At 41.3% G+C, this 20,342-nt stretch overlaps 1 long non-coding RNA gene across 5 annotated transcripts in view; it reads right to left on the bottom strand.

Annotated features, from left to right (window-relative positions):
• Positions 1 to 247: 247 nt before the first annotated feature.
• LOC135575592 (uncharacterized) overlaps positions 248 to 20,342 on the bottom strand; it is a 76,634-nt gene continuing 56,539 nt past the window's right edge. For 2 of the 5 annotated variants that reach the window (XR_010466647.1, XR_010466649.1), the window contains exons 5-6: positions 6,747 to 20,055; positions 248 to 4,572 (exon numbers count right to left, since the gene is read on the bottom strand). This is a non-coding gene — a long non-coding RNA (uncharacterized LOC135575592). The remainder of the gene's footprint in view (positions 4,573 to 6,746; positions 20,056 to 20,342) is intronic. The other 3 variants (XR_010466648.1, XR_010466650.1, XR_010466651.1) reach the window with 2 other exon arrangements.

Below are 20,342 nucleotides of genomic sequence, written 5' to 3'. Positions count from 1 at the left end.
CCCCGCACCCGGCCCGAGTGAGGAGCTGCACGAGGTCCATCCCCAGCCACGCGTCCCCTGTTTAAATCTGGGAGATGCCTAAATATAGAACCACGTGGCTAATTCCAGGGTCCCGTTTATAAAACGCCTTTAAATTGCAACCACCTCTAACTTCTCTTCAGCCAAAATTAAAAAGGGCAGATCTGTTTCAAGGGATGTGTCAGTGCCAAAAATATCTACAATTTTCTCATGCAGCAGAAAGAACAAATCAAAGAGAACAACGGGATTTTATTTGGTTTACTGTTAAACATTTATCCAAAGTGTCCTGCCAGATTTGAAAGGTATTTAGGTATCAAAAGGTACAGATAGGCACGTAAAAAGGCCTTCAGAAGAGTCTGAGTGGGTCAGATGCCCAGTTGCCATTGAAATTCAGAAATACCTCAGATTTAGTTTCCCTTTACTTTTATCTTCCAGTCTTGATTCCCACTAAACCCTACCTTGGGCAAACCTCAGCTAGAAAACTCAGATGTTCAGCATTTTAAATGTGGTGGATGCCTAAATATAAAAGCAAATGCTTAATTTGAGACTTCCACTAAACTTCGGGTTTAAAACTACTACCACGTCTAACCTATATAAAGGCACAAATCCGTACTGAATAATAATAATTGAATTCAAATGCTTTCATCAAATAATGCCCAGCATTTTAATTAAAATCTGCAAGGATTTTTGGAGTCAGGGTGGACAGTGTAAGTTATAATCTAGTTTATGGTATAAAGTACTAATTATGTGTCCATGGTATTCATCAGATGAAAGTGTTTCCTGTGTAATGTAAAGTAAGTATGGTAAAGATTAATTTAATTATGCATTTTATAGATGAAACTATGTTTCTAATATTTTGTAACTAACAATAACTTTAAAGGCAACTGTAAATATATGGTATTTTGGAACCTTAAGAGATGAAAATAAATAACATCTGGACCAAAATAACGTGTGAGGCCTGGATTATGGTTTTGCTAACATCACTTTTAGAAGTATGATACTTTACTGACAAATAAGGCCAGCAGGAATGCCAGCTCAATATAAACTCAGTAATACTGGCCAGAAAAGGACTTTTTACTAGCAAAACTGCAAATTGATTGAAGCTAAATTGACAAAAAGCCAATATGTTTTGTGCTGGTGAGGTTCAACAGTACCAAACCAGCCCGGTTTCTGGCACTGTTGCATTAGCGAACCTGCAAGGAATAAATAACTGCACATTTCTCAGCTGTCAGCACTATCCATTGAAAGCTTACCAAATAAATTAGAATTTCCACCTATTTTGTCTAACTCTCATCTTCCTGCTTGCAACCCTGCCATGATATTTTGGAGCAAGGTGCATGATTGAATTTTCATGCCTTGGCTGTAGCATCCTCTCCCCAGGGCGGGATCTGGAGCGGGTGCTGTGTGGGAAGGTGAACTGCCATGAAGTCACAGCAAAGAGAAACATCACCCTCACTCTGCCTCATCTTCAGATGGGAATGGGAATTAATGTTGTTACTTCATCACAAGAGGCTCCCGGGTGACATATGACAAACACATTAGAGGAGGGGCTGTGCTAACAAAACAACAAAAAGTTTGCTTTCTTGGTGGTGTAATTAATTTTGATGATTATTTTTTGAAAGGGTGGCTCTGTTCTATTCTCTGCCTGAGGATAGGTGTTAGATTATTCCTGTGAGAAAGGCAGCTGAAGGAGCAGCTGTGGAAACCATTCGCACTCTAATAGCACTGCAGTAGCGTCCCCATGAAAGCCCCACCATGTAATACACAAGGGCCATTTCCACGTGATAGTGAACAAAGAATATCTACATGAAGATAGTCTATGAAAGAATATCTACGTGAAGATAGTCTATGTGAAGTCACTCTTCTCCAACCTTTTTTATTGTTTGTTTAATCAATTTCTCTGTTTATTTTGCAGCCTTAGCCTGACCAAGGTCCCCTTTTTGTGTTACTACTTGGTCTCATAGGCTGCATCACTAACAACTTGGTGCTATTTAGTTTTATTTGCTCTTAAAATGAACAAGGCATTCTTAGGATGTGTTATGTGATACTACTGTTTTGTTACTTCCCCTGGATAATAAACAGTCTGGGAAATTAATGATTTATAGAGAGTTAGTGTTTGTGACAGAAACTAGGACAAGTGGCTTGACTCGGATCCTGCTTGTGTCTATAACTCCAAATATTTTCGACGATCCACCTCTGATTTGCATTTATTCAGAATCCTGTCCAATGCACTTCTTTTAACACGTATAAGTCAAACAAACATTTAGCACTAGTATAATGGGCACTGATGAAGGAACCTCACAGAAGTCATAGATATATTTTCTTTGCAACGAAATACACACATAGCTGAATTATATCAGAGGGACAATCCTGCATGGTGAACTCCAACCAGGCCTTGTTTGTTGTCCAAATAAGCTTTAGCCCTGCAGGATTTAGGAAGACAGAGTATCAGCCCCTTGCACAATGCTGCTGGGAAGTGATTCTCCCATGGGGTTGGTCATCAGCTGCACGTCTTGGTCTATGACTAACCTTATCTGTGGATTCATGGTAGGGTGAGTTTTGAGGCAATTGTGGTTTCCAGCAATCCAGGACTCCTTCCACATTGCTTGTTCCATGCACCACAGTCCTTCCTGTGCTGGCCCATCTAGTTGTGAAATCCATCTGTCATCCAGTTCAGGGAATTGATCCAGCATTAAAACACACATACACAAAAACCAAAGGATGGAGAGCCAGCTTGGGATAGGAACTGGGAAAGGTGTAACAGGACAAGAACACACTAAGCCCTTTCTGCCATGATGCCACAGTCACTGATGCCACAGTTCAGTCCACAGATTTTAGACCTTTTGAGTAGTTATCAGGTTGTGTCAAATAAAGGGAGGAATATACTGCCTGGCACATAAGGCTTGATCCTGCAATAAAACTTCATCATTTATTAAGAGAACATTTACACTGAAAAGATGAACATATTAATATCTAAACACATCCTCAAGTTTAATTGCCTTGGACTTGATTTAGCTGTCACTGAACTGTACAAGCTATCTCCTACCTATATATGCTATTTAATGGAAAGATATTCAAACACACCCTTAATCAATAAAACTGGATAATACGACACAAAATTTTGAGATCACTGCTAAAAAATATCACTGGGAATAGCTGTTGTTACAGCTGAATTTTGGAACAACTCTGTAGATTGAGGAAAGAGCCCCCCCACACTTTTTTTTTTTTTAAGCTGTGCACCTGCACAAATGTCATTAAAAATCCAAACAGAAATACTAGAAAACAGTTCTCGTGAACTCGCCAACACTTTCATGACACAAATATAACTCCCAGGCAGAGCACGTGGGATATATAACACCCTCAAACAATGGGCTTTTGTTAATGAGCTCAGGAGAGGCTCCCATATAATTTACCATACAATGGTGCAGTGTAAAGGGTGTGCAAATCTGTAAACACATCCCCCCCGCCGCAGTGTTTTGTGGTTTTGAAACAGCACGGTAAGGTCACATAACCTAAACTGCAGATGTAGGGACAGAATGGACCCATCAGCCAGTCCCAGCACAATTACTGACACTCTGAGTCAATGTCTTTAAAATATTTCCAGTGTCACACATCAGTGGCTATGGGAAAAGGAATAACGTGACGGTGTTACTCGTGGGGTTTTGCTCACATGTGCCTGTAAGCACTATATCAGACTTGATGAATTTGATGGACTTCCTGAGAATTACATATGGACAGGAGTCCCTGCCTTAGGAATGGACACCTTACCAAACTTAAAAGTTTTGGCAGCAAAGTTTATCAGCAGCTTGTGAATGGAAAGATTGAAAGGCGCTATGAAAATTGTAAATTGTTACTGTATTTTTCTAAAAGATTAATGTCAGATCCTCAAGAAACAGACATGTCTACAGGCTGCTAATTTATTACCAGTAAAGCTTGGTTTAATAAACTTGTGGTAAATATTTTCTGCTTTTAAGACCCTCTAAGGCTACAAAGGCTCCCATTTGCTTTAGGGTCCCTAGGGATGCTGGTGCCAATGAGACATGTTTCATTAATTATGTTGCACAAATAAGCCAAATATTGCACAAATGTGTGTAGCAACATTGTGAGGAATGCAGCAAGGACTCTTCCTAACTTCACACAGAGCAGAGCTGCCCAGCTGGTGGCTCTTTTGAAGGACAGATAGGGCCTGAAACACACACTTGGGACCTAAAATTGACACCCCAAAATTGTATAATTACTGTTTAGGTGGGCACAAAATTGCCAATAGTTTTCCCTCTGGAATTCACAAACATTAGGCTGTTTTTTCGCAGTGTATGGCCCTTTTAAAATAGGGTGAGAAGGAAAAAGCACACTGCAGGGACATTGCAGATCCCTCGCTTCTTGCTGGGTTGGAAATTACGCAAATATGAAGAGATACCAGAGGATGATGAAGTCTGAGGTTGTGTTCCCATAAGTCTTCTTCGCCTGGACGAGGTTGAAAGTGGCGCATCTTGATGTGAGGAGCCTGGAGGTGAGATGTTCCTTGTTCAGCTTCAGAGCCAGGGTCCCTTGATGCTGGAAAAGGAAAAGAGCAGTGCTGTGAGCAGGTACGCTGCAGTAAAACTGAATATGCTGGGGAAAGGGAGTAGCCAGAGATATTTCACAGCCATTAGTGAAAGGTCACTGAAGCCACACGATGATTGCACCTTTCAGAAGGAGGACTGTTAGAAGAGCTACAGGCAAAGATGATTTTCCCAGCAGGGCATACAGGGATAGAAACCCTCATTTTGATTCTCACTTTTTCGCTTGTGTAACTCACACAGACCAGCAAAAAGCTACATCTCGTTTGAGCAGGTGAAAGCCCCCTGTTAAACAGGCAGTTGATAAACTAGAAGGCTGGAGATAAACTCTTGAGCAGTTCCTCTCTAAACCTCACAACCTGTGTTCCTCTGATAGCTGGGAAGGAAAATTAGCAAAAGCTGGGTGATAACTAGAAAATGGAAAGATGCTGTTTGGCTGCCTGGACACGAGAGCAATTACAAAAGCACACTGACGTGTGTACAGCTGAGGGAGACCTTAAGAGCGTACGCTGACAGTGTGCCATATGGCAGGGCACGTGCTGCTTTATATTACTTGGTGCAGCTTTGTGAGGGAACTGTACTAGGCTTGTATATGAATTTTAAATGAATTGTTAACACATTTTATGAATCTGGTAACGGGGGGCTGATGTGGGAGAGTGCACATGTCTGTTCTGCGAGATGGAGTAAATAAATCATGACTTTCACAAGATAAAACTTTATTGAGTAGCAGTAAACGACAGAAATACTTCTAACAGCATTTAAAGCTGTGTAAAAGAAAGCACGAAGGGCTGATTGCCTCCGAGTACACGTGCTTGTAACAGCTTGTGTTGCACTGATGGAAGAGAAGGTGCTTTGCTGGAGGAGCACTGGTTGTTATACGCTGAAATTCCCCAGGTCTTTTGTCCATAATGCCTTTCAGCAGCTGCATTTGCTGCTCACAGTATCTACAACATTTTGATGCCTTTGCCTAGACATAATCCTCCTCTCTTTCTGCCTTTCCTCGCCATAAATTCCTCTGCTTTTTTGTCTTGAGAACCATTTTGGACTGGAGGACACATCACCTGTGCTGCCCTCCTGCCTGGTTTCACGCTGTGAGCAGATGGGGGAAGTTGTTCTCTAGAGGGACACACTCAAGCCCATCAGGGATCAGTAAGCCCAAATTAGCCTGAAAAGTGGGCAAAACCAATTCCCATCATTTTCTTTAAAAGTTCTTCATAAGGACTCTTGTCGGTTCATTTTGGCCATTCGTAGTGGGGTAAGAGCTGCCTGGTAGGTCCTCTGCGGTAGGTGATGAATTCTACCGCATCTTGGGCAACACCTGAAGGAAGGGTACCATAAATTTTCCTTAGTTTGCTGGTGACTGACATTGTGTTACACATGAAACACTGGAGATCCAGAAGAGAAAACTGCCAGAACTGGTATCAAAAAGGTCTAGTAGCTTGAGTGGTGTGTGCCAGTGTCCTAACACACAAAACCAAGGCACCCTTTCTAGAGATATTTATTCAGCTTTAAGAAACATCTGCATAGAAGCCGGACTCCGAAAAGAGCTTTTGCTGCTGTTCCCACCCACTAATTTAGTGCCCCATCCTGTCAGGCAGCAACATATTCTCTCTTTTGTTAGAAAGTAACCAAATAATTTATCTGGACTTCCAAAACTGGAAAACAATAGTTCTACATTATTGACATCAGTGTTATAGATTTACAGTTTTATTAATTAAAATCTCTAGGTCTAAATGCTCAGTTCTTGGATTGCTTGCAAAGTTACTAAATTCTATGTACATCTCAGATATTCTTTCCAGCATCTCTCTGTTCACAAGGCATTGACTTACACTACTAGAAGCCTGTTTACCTGTCTAGTCCTGCCCTTTCCTGGTGGCTTTTAGTTTTTGCTTTTGTCTAAGACTATAACTTTTCTTTTTTTTTTTTTTTTTTTTAAATAGACCAGCTATTTTAAAAGGCACTTTCTTGTTCTCTGCTTGTGTTTGTTTCTCTGTCATTTAGAGATGAAAGAATAGGGGACTGTGGTGTTCTGGGGAACATAATATCTACCTGAATGTCTCTCCCTTCTTCACTGGGTTGCGTGTCTGTGTTTGTCCAGGTCTCCATGAACTTGTGGGTCTCTTTTGAAAGTGCATCAAAGACAGTACCTAGAGTCCCACCTTTACTCACATTGGCTCCTTCCTTCAGTGCTTTTCCTCTGCAGCTCACTCTTGTCTCTGTACTTCTCAGGGACCATCTCTCCCCTGCAGATTTGGCTCTTCATGTGCTGTGGCCACTCAGGAAGTTGGTTCTGCCCTGGGTGGGTGCTGGAGGTCCAGATGCAGCTTGAAGTGGAGCCACTCTGGTCTTCCTGCAAAGCTGCAAAAGGAATTACAAGGCAGACAGGCAACGTAATACTGGGAGATTTTGGAGAGCCAGGACCAGCTTCCACACACCATGAAGCTGAGCAGCAGAAGTAAAAATTTGTACCAGGGTATTTGATGTCATTTCTCTGGAGTGCAGTTGGTACCAGGAGCTAATGAAGAGTCCACACAGCAGCTTTGTGGAACAGCCTTGGTACAGACCTAGTTTTAGAAATAATTTCATGTGACCATCAGGAATACCAACTTTTACTGGTGAAGTTGAGTGTGGACATATGCAAAGATACCTCCACTTCAGACATATTTTATGAGGCAGGCCTGGCAGGCCTGCCCTTTTTAAAAGCTTAACTGGAAATGTGGCTACAGTGACGGTATTCATGTTATTACAATGAGTCAGCACAGATCACTTTAATCAGATTACGCTGGAGAAGGATTTTTTTTTCCCCAATACTGAGCCAAAGATACTTATCTAAACTTACCCAAGCAGCTTCTACTCCAAAATCTTAAGCAAACAGGTGTTTATAAAGTGAGAAATATCACCCTGATTTACCTCAGCACTGTCAGATTCGATAAATCTGTAGATTCAATGGTGACCCAGTAAGACAGTGGCAACATTTCCACTGTACTCAACAGGACCAGGATTGCAGTCTGTAAGATTAGAATTCTCAGGCTTTAGACCTCTGGTTTCATTTTGCTCCAGAACTACAATCTGATCTATTACCTCTTTGCTTTTCATGGATATTGGGGTGATCACGAATGGTCAAAATTAGGAAATGAAAAAAAATATACAAAGTTGTTTTATACAAAGACACAGGCAACAGCGCTTTATGCTCCCAGGGAAAGCTGGCACTTTGCGCAGACTCAGATTTCATGCAACTGTTCCCTTAGCCCAGCTCAGCACTCAGTAAAGACAACAGAATTTCCATCATCCCCAAAATCTATTTCTTCCCAGAAAAGCTCTTCTTAAACCTCAAAGATACCCACAGAAATGGACAGATGAGTCTTTCTTCTTCATGAAAAAACCCCAAGTTTTGTAGAGTAATAAAGTGTTTGGTTTTTTTTAAAGTCACTTGCCCGATTAATTCCTTTCGGCTGAATGTGAAGTGGGATGAAACCTCTCGCAAGGAGACAGTCTTACTTTTCCTTTGGTGCACTCACTGTTGACTGTGGCCCAATAAATCTGTTCCTCAGTGTATCCACAATACCATGCGCTGATCAAGGCTCAGCTGAACACTGGATGCTTAGTGATTATATGACCGAGACCCAAGATAAGCAACTTCATATATACATGACAGTAATCCCCACTCCATCCAAACATTTTTAAAACATCTTGATATAGAATTAAAACAGAGAGATGTGAAAAGAGGTGAAATTATTCAAGATATACAATGGAGGAATTTTATTACCAAGCTGACTGTGTTGTAAATCTAGTGCTCTGTAAATGCAATAAAACAATTGTTTAGTCTGCATGATTCATACCACAAACCTCGGTATTCTGTGTTTTGATCTTATTGCAGCAATAAACTGTCTAGACAGCAATTAACAAACTGTTTTTTCTTTAGATGTTTGGAGTGCCTTTGCTGCCTGATCAGCACTCAGAAATACAGGGCTTTTTCTCTATTCCTATTAATTATCAGGTTGATCAAGAAGCATAGTTAGCCATTCTCTGTAATTGTACAACATTTCTCTTTAAGTGAATTGCTATAGGAAAAGTACCGATAATATTGTTTTTCATTAGTACTAAGTAGCTAAGATAAAGATTTATTTTACCATGGTGCTCTAGAATGAGTTTCGAAGTATAATTTATACTGAGCAATAGCATGCCATTTTAGGCCCTGATTCAACAAATTGTTTACGCATGTGCCCAACTTTAAGCATATAAGTAATCCCAGGAGAACACACACGTTTGCAATTTGGTCCCTGACTCTGTATTTTCCTGAACTACAGCCAAATAACTGATCCTTCATATATAGTTATCCCTTATCTCTTCACACAATAAGAGCCGTAGATGTGTCACGTTTTGGTTTTAAGCTTAGCGGCTTACCAGCGGGAGGTGAGATAGAAGGGGTCCTAACACCTGGGGCAGCTTCTGCAGGAAAAAAGATACTTGAGAAAAACCTGCTGAAAGAGATTGGAATAGTTTCTTCAGATAGTAGTTTAAAGTGTGGGATACAAAGAAGCCTTTGAAAACCTATAATATTGTTACACGGAGGTTTACAGAAAGGTGAACAGAAACGTATTTCCTGTGGTGGCCTGTGCAGGTGAACTCTTTGGAAGTGATTTAAGGTGCGGGAGGCACCCACTCTGCAGCTGAAGCAGGGGTGTCGTGGGCTGCAGGGTGTTTGTTCAGCACAAACACCGGGGCTGTAAATGTACATGTCTGTGTGTGTATTTATGCTCATATAGCAGAGAGTGACTCATCACACAACATTTCCCTCCTTGCTTTGGGAGGCTGACGCAAGTCTCTAAAATCTACAGGAGATGCAAACGAACAGCCCCGGGATTTTCACCTGGTGTAAAACAGCCAAGCGGCGTTTCGCTGGTTTCCAGGGCACTCCTGGCTGTCCTGCCCCTGCTGCTGGAGGAGCCGCTCCGTGCCGGGAGGCACCGCGCAGCCCCGCGGCCGCTGCCTCGGCCCTTGCTGGACAGCTCCCGGGACAGGGACCGGGGATGGGACGGGACTGGGATGGGACCGGGACGGAACCGGATCGGGACTGGAGATGGGACCGGGATGGGACCGGGACGGGACCGGAGATGGGACCGGGACGGGACCGGGGATGGGACCAGGGGCGGGACTGGGACGGAACCCGAGATGGGACCGGGGGGCGGTTCCCGGAGCTCACCTGCACACGTACACAAGGAGAAGCAGCGTGGTAAGTTCTGCTGCAGTGAGCTCGCATCTCCAGGCAGCAGAGTTCCAGATAAAGGTCCAGCAGCAGCTGTAAGAAACATGCGGGAAATTCAGAGAGGATGCACCGCTTCCTTTAATTCGCAGAAATAATGCCATGGGATTTGGCTGTAATTCTAAGTTAATAAATGGATACGTGATATCTTGAAAGCAAAATGAAGAAATTCGATTTGAAGCTGACTGCTAGAAGTTATTTGAATAATAATCGTTCTTTAAAGAAAAAGTGTGTTTGATTATTTATTTTAGGATGTTTTCTCTCATTCCCTGTTGTGGCAGTAGAAGGGGGAATGGAGAAAATAAAACAAAACACACACAAAATCCCCAACACAACGCAAAACTAAAACCAACAACAACAAAAACCAAACCAAACCCCAAAGATGGACAGAAAAGAAAGGGAAAAACTACAACAAATCTAGTTTGCTTATCCACACAAGTGGAAAAAACACAAATTAATTGAAATGGAGCTTTTCAATTAATTTCACAGTTTTCATTCACAGTGTTTTGCAGAAGAACTCTGTAAGTTTGATGTTCATGTGCTAAAGACTCCAAGAGCCTCAGTTATCTGTTGATGGTGACCCTAGCATTGCAAAGATTTCAAATAGTATTTCAGCTTCCTTTGCTTTCCTGGGAATATTTGCAAAAAATAAGCAGAGTCTTGAAATCAGGAGTGAGTTTCAGGGTTCATATTATATTTACACGTTTTCTCTCTACAGCTTAAGAATGTGGGCAAGGAAGAGGCTTAGCTGCCCTTGAAACATGGGCAAGCGTCCTCATTGCAAAGAACCCAGAAGCTTCACCAGGTTCTGTTTCATTGAGCAAAGTCTCGGTAACTGGGGAAAAAGGAAGATTCGGCAAATATAGGAGGATACATACACATCTTAGAGGTTATTGATCGAGTAATTGATAAGTCCAACACACAGTAATTTCAGCCAAGTCTGGATGTCGGGATTTGTCAGCTGTATCTGGAGAGGCTAGGGCAGATGTGAGGGGACACTAGCTAAATGTGACCCTGGGAAGTGTGGGAACCACTGCAGGAGTCAATAAGTGCCCCATAATCCACTGACAAATACTCACTCTGTTTGTTTGGTTTTTAAATTTCAAAGGCTTTTGCTTAAAGAGTTGTACAGCATTTTTAAAATCCTCCTCTTGCTTCAAGTTCTATTTTTTTTTAATAAACTCATTCCTTTGGAAAGCTTGAAAAGGAAGCTTGTTTTCATTCTAATTTGCCTCTCCTCTATTATGTATAAACACTGGGCACATTTAGCAAGGTTGCCCGTGAAGTCAAATGTGCAGCTTTGATATATTTTCCCTAGAGAAATACATTTGTATCGAGAAAAGAAAAAAAAAAAATAGATCTATGCAGACTCTTCAAACAGTTATTAGGAAACATGCACGGTGAGTCAAATCAAATTCTGAGCTCGCTCACCTTGACAGTGTCCCTTGAAATTAACTTTGCAGCCTCAAAACACACAAACAAAACATTTTAAAGAATTGATCTGAGCAAGAAGCAGCAGCAAGGCCGGGGCTGCTGCACCACTTGTCTGGGCCGAGGTCTGTAGGGTGAAATCTGGAGGGCTCGGTGTACCCAGCGGGTGGGAAGGGGCCACCCCAGGTGTCCCCACCTGCTTCGCTGGCTGGAGAGCTGCGTGGTCACTGCTTTGCTGTGACACATGGGGATAAGGAACTTGTCCAGGAGGAGGTGAGGGCAGGAGACGGGCGAAGCCCCCGGGACCCTCGCAGCAAAGCCCAGCCCAAGGCAGGGGAGACCAGAGGCGCAGACAGATCACTGCTCACCCCCCTCCTTTCTGAGGGTATGATTGCCCTTGTGGATTTAATCCACACCGACATGCTCCTAAAACGTAAATCACACTTTGTTCGCTGGCTGTCCACAGGATTTTAGCCCATTTAACTCCTCCACCAACCAAGCACCCTGTAAAATCTATGACAGCACCTCGGCACTTTCAGCATATTTTTAAATGGTAGTTCAATATAACTTAGATCCATTTTTAACGTTTTCATGCAGGAAAAAAAAACCCAGCACCAATTTTTCCTAATTTCTTTTTCAATGTTCATCTTGCACATGAAAACACATTTTCCCTGTTCACTTGTAGATATTTCCTTTGACTTAACCCCCCACCCCAGATGATAAGGGCTGTGTTGATGAGTCTTAGAAAGGTGGGTGGAAGGCAAAAAATATCTGATTCTGATGTGTCTTTTGTGCTGCTGCACAGAAACTGCTGCCTGTAACGTGACAGCCCAACAGCAAAACAGTAGCATTGCTAAACTGCATTACTGATTTTCATTAGTTTATTTCTCTATTTTTTTCCCTCCTTTTTTTCTTTACGCAGAGGTAAACCCATGTTCTTATAGAAGATGTAAAACCAGGCTCATTTAACTGTTTTTCAAGATGTTTTGTAGAAACCCAGAGCATCTTCTGCTGTAATTGTCTTCCAAACTATATGCGGCTGTTCCGAGCTTATTTTTTGTTTCATATTATGTTTCATTAATTAGCGTTGGTTCTTTCAAATAATAAATAGCACTTCTGGCACCCATCTTGCAACCCAGAAAATCTTTAGGGAGAACAAAACAAAACAACAAATTATTAAGACCACAAAAGTCATTCAAAACAAAACTACAACATCGCACAAGACTCAGATGCTGTATAGTTTTATTCCATACTCTAAATTCAGTATAATTTCTTCAAATTGCTCCTGTCCTTTTCCAAACCAAGCCCAAATTCACTGAAAAGTCTTATGGGTAAGAGAGTCCCATGTAGCTCAGGGTTTTACAGTCAAATCAAGGAAAAATACTTTCATCTGGTTTTGACTCAGAAAATCAGGTGCTGCTCATCTATTATATTTTAGATAACTATAACTTTGAGAATTAACCTTCCTTCAAACTTGGATGATTTAAGTGGTTAAAACCCTGTGTCCATCAGAACCTGGCAGAATATTCTAATAAACGCCATCTATCTCTCAACATCAAGATTTATATAGCTCTCAATATGGCCTTAAAGACAAACCAAACCAAGCTTAACATTTCAATATTCCAAATGCATTTTGTTGCATTTTCTTCCCGTTAATGCTGCCAAACAGTGAATCTAATTAACTGGACACAGGAGGGCCTTTATGAATGGAATGTAACATAACCATACAAAGTAATCTTGTTACATTGTAACAAGAGGTTAAATACCACTTCCTGCTATGTAGTAGCTGTTAAGTATAGTATTGATGAAAAATATGCTAATAACACCTCCTGAAAAGAATAGCTCAGTTCTTGTTAGCTAATCTGTGCAAGCTGTTTGGTAAGCTGCTTTTGTGGCATGGTTATATCACATGCACATCAAGCAAAACTATTCTGTTATGTCTATCACCCTGTTTGAGACTTGGATTGCGGATTTTTTTTCTGTAGAGGGTAGATTTACATACATATACATATAAATATATACGCAGACAAATAAGCAGTGTTTGGATCTGTTCACAGCGCCCTTCCCATCCCCCTTCGTCCCAGTATGAAAGGAGCTGCCAGAACTGGGGTTGCTGGGGTTCAGCGACAGACTCGGAAACCAGGCCCTGGGTTTGGAACCCAGATTATGCTGAAAATCCCCAAAGTTTCAAATAGGACTTCTAAAATCCAAATTTATGCAGAGAAATGAGAATCAGGCTTATTCTTTCCCTTGTAAATCCACAGAAATCTGGTCATAAATCATTGCTATTTGCATCTGTGGGATAATTATTAGGTAAAGCTCACAGCTAAACCTGAAATTTTAACTTAAGAATAAGGTAAAAAATGTTAACTGTTTTAAATCGCAGCAGCTGGAATGGATTTTCACAGTCTCTGAGCTGATTTGCAGTTGTATTAGTCGATCAGCATCTCTCATTAGGTGTCTATAATGCAAGCAGGGACATCATGCTAAGCCCCTATGTTTCTCCTGTGCATAGGCCCATCTTTATCTGGAGGGTAATGTTCTGTTTTCTTTTCTCCCTCTTCATTTCCATAAACAATATGCACAATTCTCTGAGCCATTCAGTCTGCAAATAAAGGCGGAGGGCTAAGTAAATTTGCTTCACACCAATTATTTTTGTGAGGTCACAGAGTTAAGCATTAAAGAATACTGCTGTGGATGAGCACTCGGGAACAGTATGATTTGTGCTATGAAGTGGACAAAAGCACTCAGTGCATAGCAGAATACAACATTTATTGGGAAGCTTTGTTCCATGAGTTAACAGAAGAATAATCCTTTTAACAGCTACGAATTACTCATTTTACTGCATAACCCAGCTGCACTGTAAGTCACTTTTGAAGTCACAGCGCAGGATAGAAAGTGAAAGATGAGTGATTTCAGAAGAACATAAATAAAGATTGCTCAGTTCAATATTAAGCTGTTTTGCCTTTGCGCACAGCATGGGGGTGAGCAGCCGTCAAATTATTGTGTCATGTTTTTATGCAAATAAAATTACAGAAGGAAAGAACATTTTTCAATAATCAGAAGCCAAGTGAGGAGCCAAGAATCCAGCTGTTGTGGATTTGCATCGCTTTATTGTCACACTCCTCACAGCCGAGAGGTTGGCCCCACATCTGACTGTTTACTATGTAGGGCTGGCTTGTGAGCAGTAAGTAACTGTGACAAAATGCTCCGCGCACATGGGTAATGGCTGATGATTGCATTTCAGACAAAGGACTCAGGCTTGAACAAAACAGCAAGGCAATATTTCCCCGACGGAAGACACAATCATACAGCAGTTATACTGCTAGTAATGTAAGACGGAGTAAGTCTTAAAAGTCACTCTACTCGTTTCAGGATGCAAGGGCAGAATCAGACCCTGAGGTTTCAGGGGATTTAAAAAAAACCAAACTCAAACAGAAAAATAAGGTTGTGTCTGAAAAAAGATATCAGGCATAGGATAGAATCGATGGGAATTTGATCTGAAAAAATCACTGCAGGATCTGATACTTTATGATGCTTCCTAGGAGACAGGGCTAAAAACTAGCACCCACACTGGCATTTTTAGTAAGAGCAAGATGCTTTATCTTTGGACACTTTATTCTGTTCTAGTAGAACTTAAGTGACTATTACATGTACCAATAAAAGGAAGGCAATCAAATCACATGTTTGATTATTTATTAAAAAATTAGCTTTGAAATTATCCATCTAAATCCAAATAAAGCCCATGCTGTGCCCTTTGAAAGCAGATGAAAAGCCAAATATAACCGTGGCCTGAATCCTCACTGCCCGGGTCTATTTGTGCCTTAATTTGGTGGTACCCCAAATCAGAATTTGTCCCCCACTGCCTGTTCGGACTGGGGGGGGTTGGAGTTGGCTACAAATCCCCTTTTGTCGGAGCTTTGGGTTTATTCTGCTCTCTTTTTAACTGGTGCCCACTCAGCATCTTTGGGGTGACATGCAAGTATCCTGGAATGATGGATTGTAGCAGAGATTTTCTTATCAGAGGCACAACAACATTTGGAGTCATTTGTTCATTGAGTTGTAGTGGGTTGTGGGTTTTTTTTGGCCAGTCACTATATCAAGCTTCCCCAGGTGCTTTAATTAACCATTTAAATGAATTTTCCCTCCACTTCAATATCACACTTCAATTCCAGGTGTTGGGTGACTGTATGGGATGCTCATTGTACACCTGATTTGTGCTGGGATTATACAGCAAGTAATGCAATGGAAATACCACAACGAAGAATACGGTTTGGTTTTATTAAAAGAGAATACCTCCCAAATAAAACCTGACTTCTTAAAGAGAATTTTTAGTCTTTCACTATTTTAATGCCTTCCTTGTTTTCATTAATAGGAGTGACTATAGCTCTCTCCAAAGAGGAAAAATCACACTAGTGTGAGGCCTCATTGGGTCATCCCTTTGTTCAGACTGAGAGTATCACTTAATTACTGTCAAACAGACAAAGCTATCCCTCATCCATTTACAGTATTTAACTTTGTAAGGGCTGAAGCTGATTAATACACATGAGCTTGGTAAAAGATGTCATTTCATCGTTTACAGTAAGAGACAACACAATTAATGCAATATTTGCTCTTTTCTCGAGATGTCTGGGTGTCAACGATAACATCCAAGTTCTTGGCCTTTGTCACAAATATTTGATTGTCTCTTCAGCACCCTCAGTCACTAACAAACACCTCCGACATTTACTGGCTGCCTCCCATTTTCCAAGGGAAAACAATGCCAAGAACCAACCACACATCCCTCCGCTGCAGAAACTTGTGAAACTATTTGTTTCATTTTTCCCGACTGTGCTGAATAACCCTCTTTGTTGCCTGTGTCAGTAAATCCGAGTTCCTTTGCACTTTCCAGATCAGTGTGGGCCAGGCTGATGCGACTGGTGCTGACAAAGAGACCACTGCCCCTAGATATTAAGCATGAGCGCTGCTTGGAAAGAAAAACATAAAGAGTTTTGTAAGTTGGTTAGTGCCTGCTTGGAATTTGGTGCTATTTGTTCAAACTCGGAAATGAATGGGGAATTTTCCTTGAGTCATCTTCCTATTCTCTAGTGCTGCAGATGGGAATAAGCATGCAGCACAGACGTGACATTGCTGCTTTTAAGGGGAACACAGAGAGTGTAAACAGTTCTGAAATGAAAATAGCAAATTCCACAGTTATGACTTCAGTAAAAGTTACTCAAGCATTTAAATAATGGGACTTCCTACTCCCCAGATATCTTCCTTTCGGAAGAATTGTCTCAGGAAGGGATAGCATCAGGGATCATAAATTGTCTTTTGGCTTTTCAACACTTTACAGGCTCCCATGCATCGCCAACAATAGGACTGGGGAATGACTCTTAACAGCTCATTAAGGCTGTTTTTGCCAAATGCAAATAATAAAAAGGCCTCTTAAGAGGCTGTCTCATTTTTATTCAGAAAAGCTTACTACAGAATATAAAAAGATGCCATAAAATGGAAATGCAATAGAAGACCCAGTGCAGTTATCTTTGGTGTCCTTTGAAAGATATCCAGGCTAACTTCAAATCTCATGGCCATTTCTGGGTGGATTGCTGAGTGATTCTGCTCTGTAAATATGACAGTTTGTTCTGAAAGAAACTTAAGAGAAATCAGATATAGACACTGTGCTGGCAACAGACAGATTTCTGAGGAGTAAGGGAGCAGAAATAAGTAGGAACGAGATTTTAGTGGACTTGTGTCACATTTGCCACAATTTTTAATATTAGTTCCCACTTCAACTTTCCCTGCTTTGGTCTGACTGGATCTGACTCTTCAGTGCTTTTGACCTTCCCACAGACAAAGAAAATACACTTTGGCTATGCATAAAACACAATTTGGTGTCCCCAGACAGGAAACTCTCTCCCCATTTGTATGCTAAGTGTTGGACTAGAATTTCCTAGGTGAGTGCGAGCAATGGCAGGAGCACCACGTCTGAGCATTTGCTGGAGTTTCACGGCTTTTGCTCCCTCCCACCTCATCACCTCTGTGGTCCTGCTTGACTGCCGTTGCGTGGGAGGCCTATTCCCAGGTAACCTGCCATAGTCCTTAGCACCACCAGCCTGCACACACCCCAACACTCGTGTCTGCCTGTCAGTGCTGCTACCCAGGTTACCTGTGAGAGAAATACGTGCCGAGGGCTAAGAGTTTTAGCACTGGTGTTTCTTTTTTTCTTCCCCAGGAAGATGCAGGATTCCGGCTTGATCAACCTATGATGCCATCACCTAATTTTCAGAGGTGTTAAACATCTAAAGGTTTCCTTGGTTTTACCAGGAGACCTGAACATTCATCACTTTTTAAAGATAGGTCTGCAGGTAGTCTGTGGTAACAATCACTAAAATATCTGAAGATTGCATTGAAGACTGTGATAGTTTAGTTTATACAGACAGAAACTTTGGATCTATTTACCTCTATTGTTAAATCCCAGTGCACATATGCACCGAAGTCATTGGACAAAGATGGCCACTTATTTCAACCGAATAAGACTTTTACTCCAGCACAGCTTTAGAATAACTCTATGAAAACTAACAGTATGACAATTTATCTCAGTTGATGTGCCAGTACAATTGATTTGCACAAGTGACCAATGTTAATGTATTTATAGGAGATTTAGATTTACTTCCTTTCCCTCACAGAAATATTTTCTTTTCGTATTGGTTGGAAAAAAAATGTTTTCTGAAAAGCGAACATTTGGTTAAATCTGAATTATTTGAATACTGGTAGGTTTTCCTCATCTTTATGATAATCACTGTTATTTATTATGTAATAACACTAGAAATCCCCCAGTGAGACTCAGGCTGTCATTGTGGGAAATGATTCCATTACCAGAGTTCCCCAGCAGCTCACTGCGGGCTGCCATGGGGAGCCCGCAATCTGCAGAATTAGGACTCTTCATGAATTTGTTTGACTCCCTTAAATCAATCTTAAGAATTAACATGAAGAACAGAGTTGGTGACTTATCTTGCATAAGGCTTGAAAAATAAATGAAACAAAAGAGAAATCTACTGGGTAAGGCTGCAGAACTTGGCCCACAGAGGACCCATCTCTGCGAATTACTCTTGGGCCAGCACTGGACCATGTTTACTCCCACATCCCTTTCCTCAGTGCTTACCTGAGCCAGGAGGGTCACATCTCTATGTCTAGGTTTGATTTCCCTGAAAAACAACTGGGAGGTAAAAAACCCGTCAAACCAAGAACGAACGAACCAACCCACGCCACCCCAAACAAAGAAACACACACAAAACCCCCAAACAAACAAACAAAGAAACAATTTCATTGATTTGGGGCTTTTCTCTGGTGTAAAACTCAAGGTGGGATTTCTGGCTTTGTCCCGTGCAGTTGCTGATGTTATGCCACACGCAAGCTTACATTGTGATTTATTGCAGTTTTCACTACGTTGGCCTTTTAGAGTGGAAGACTTGACTTTTTAAAATGCAAATGAACCAGAACCTTGAGGGGCCTTGGAATATTTTCCTAACTTCCTGAGAGCCCATAAAAATGTGTCTTTAACATTGTGTTATGACGGGAGACCCCCAAGAAGCAGCGTAATGAAAAATGGTGCAGGAATCCAGCCCATCTCTGTGCTCTTGAGAACCTCGCTGTCTGGCAAGTTAACTTCTCCTGAGTCTGCTCTCCATGTTCCCTGCCCTCCCACATCTAAAGATTGCATTGATTTGATAGTGGTGCATTGGCGCTCTGCCCTCTAAGGAAAAAGACAGTAGGGTTAAATTGTGAGTAGCCCTTGGTTTTGAAAAACTGCTGAGCTCCACCATATGGACTGCTATATGGCAAGGAATATGCTTTATTGGCATTGCTCGGAGGTTTACAAGCAATCTTCTTGAAGTTTTAATGGTTGCTTGGGTGATTTATCCCATCTTGAGAGTCAGTGCTGTTAGGAGGCACCCAATTCTTGAGCTCTTGCTTTCCTTTATTATGAAAACCTTTAATCTTTCCTACATGTACCATAAATAACCTCATTATGGCCACACAGAGAAAATGTAACAGTTCCCATGTAAGTTTTGACTTTTTACTTAACGCTTTTATGAGCTGCTTTAACTTCACAAGGGGGATGCTTAATATACAGCAGCAGAAATTTGGGGGGTGAGGAGTAGGACCAAGAATGAAAATATCATGTACAATTTTGTGTCTTTGCAGTGATTAAGTCCAGAGTCATTTTTCAGCCAGGACTGCTGGCACGAAGACAGACTTCGCTTCCTTGAAATTCTCAAGGGCATCTTGTGTCGCTTCTTCCAGTGACTGCTTCAGGGCATTTCATACCCCGACATCTGGTACCTCAAGCTAATATTTTGCTCCCAATACACTTAAATGTGTTCTGCACCAATGTGTTTTCATGGAAAGAAGGAAGCAATAGCTTTGGAGGCACGGAAGTGAAGCATTAATAGAGTTAAACTGAAGACAGAAGCGTTCAGGTTCACAGCAGGAGAACATTTACTTTAAATTATCACCTGCATAGATTTAAGACAAAATCCACAAAACTGAAGGACATGCAGGAGAAAGGAAAATCATGATAACCTTTGTAGTTCAGTTATATCACCCTTTCATATAATAATTTAAGGAAAAATGGGGCATGATATCCTCAAAACTATTAAACACTTCAAACCTCTATGACTCCATTTCAGATCTGTCTTTGTCCAGGTCTATCAGATGTAACTTTCTGCTGTTTGCCTCAGTTTATGTACCTGTAAAATGCAGATGACAACGTTTACTCCTCTTTGTGAAGCTTTGTGAGATCTACAGAAAGAAAAATACTGTATTAATGGTCAGCACTAATAGTGCTATTTTTTCTTTATCTTTAGTGATTCTGCCTTAAGGGATTTTCTTTAACAAAACCTGGGCCCAGGCAGAAGATTTAGCCTTTGGGACTATGTGGGATGTAGATCACCACACCCAGGGGTGGGAAGCATGAGACAAACTCAGATAAGGAGGGAACAATTAGAGAATTCAGAGTGATGTTTCATGCAAAAGGACATTCAGATTAGCATAAAACAGCAGAGCATATACCTTGAGATGGAGGGATC

This window comes from Columba livia, chromosome 16, assembly GCF_036013475.1.
Source record: "Columba livia isolate bColLiv1 breed racing homer chromosome 16, bColLiv1.pat.W.v2, whole genome shotgun sequence".
NCBI lineage: Eukaryota > Metazoa > Chordata > Aves > Columbiformes > Columbidae > Columba > Columba livia.
Note: the sequence above shows the minus strand (reverse complement) of the source record. Positions and strands in the feature narration are given on the sequence as shown.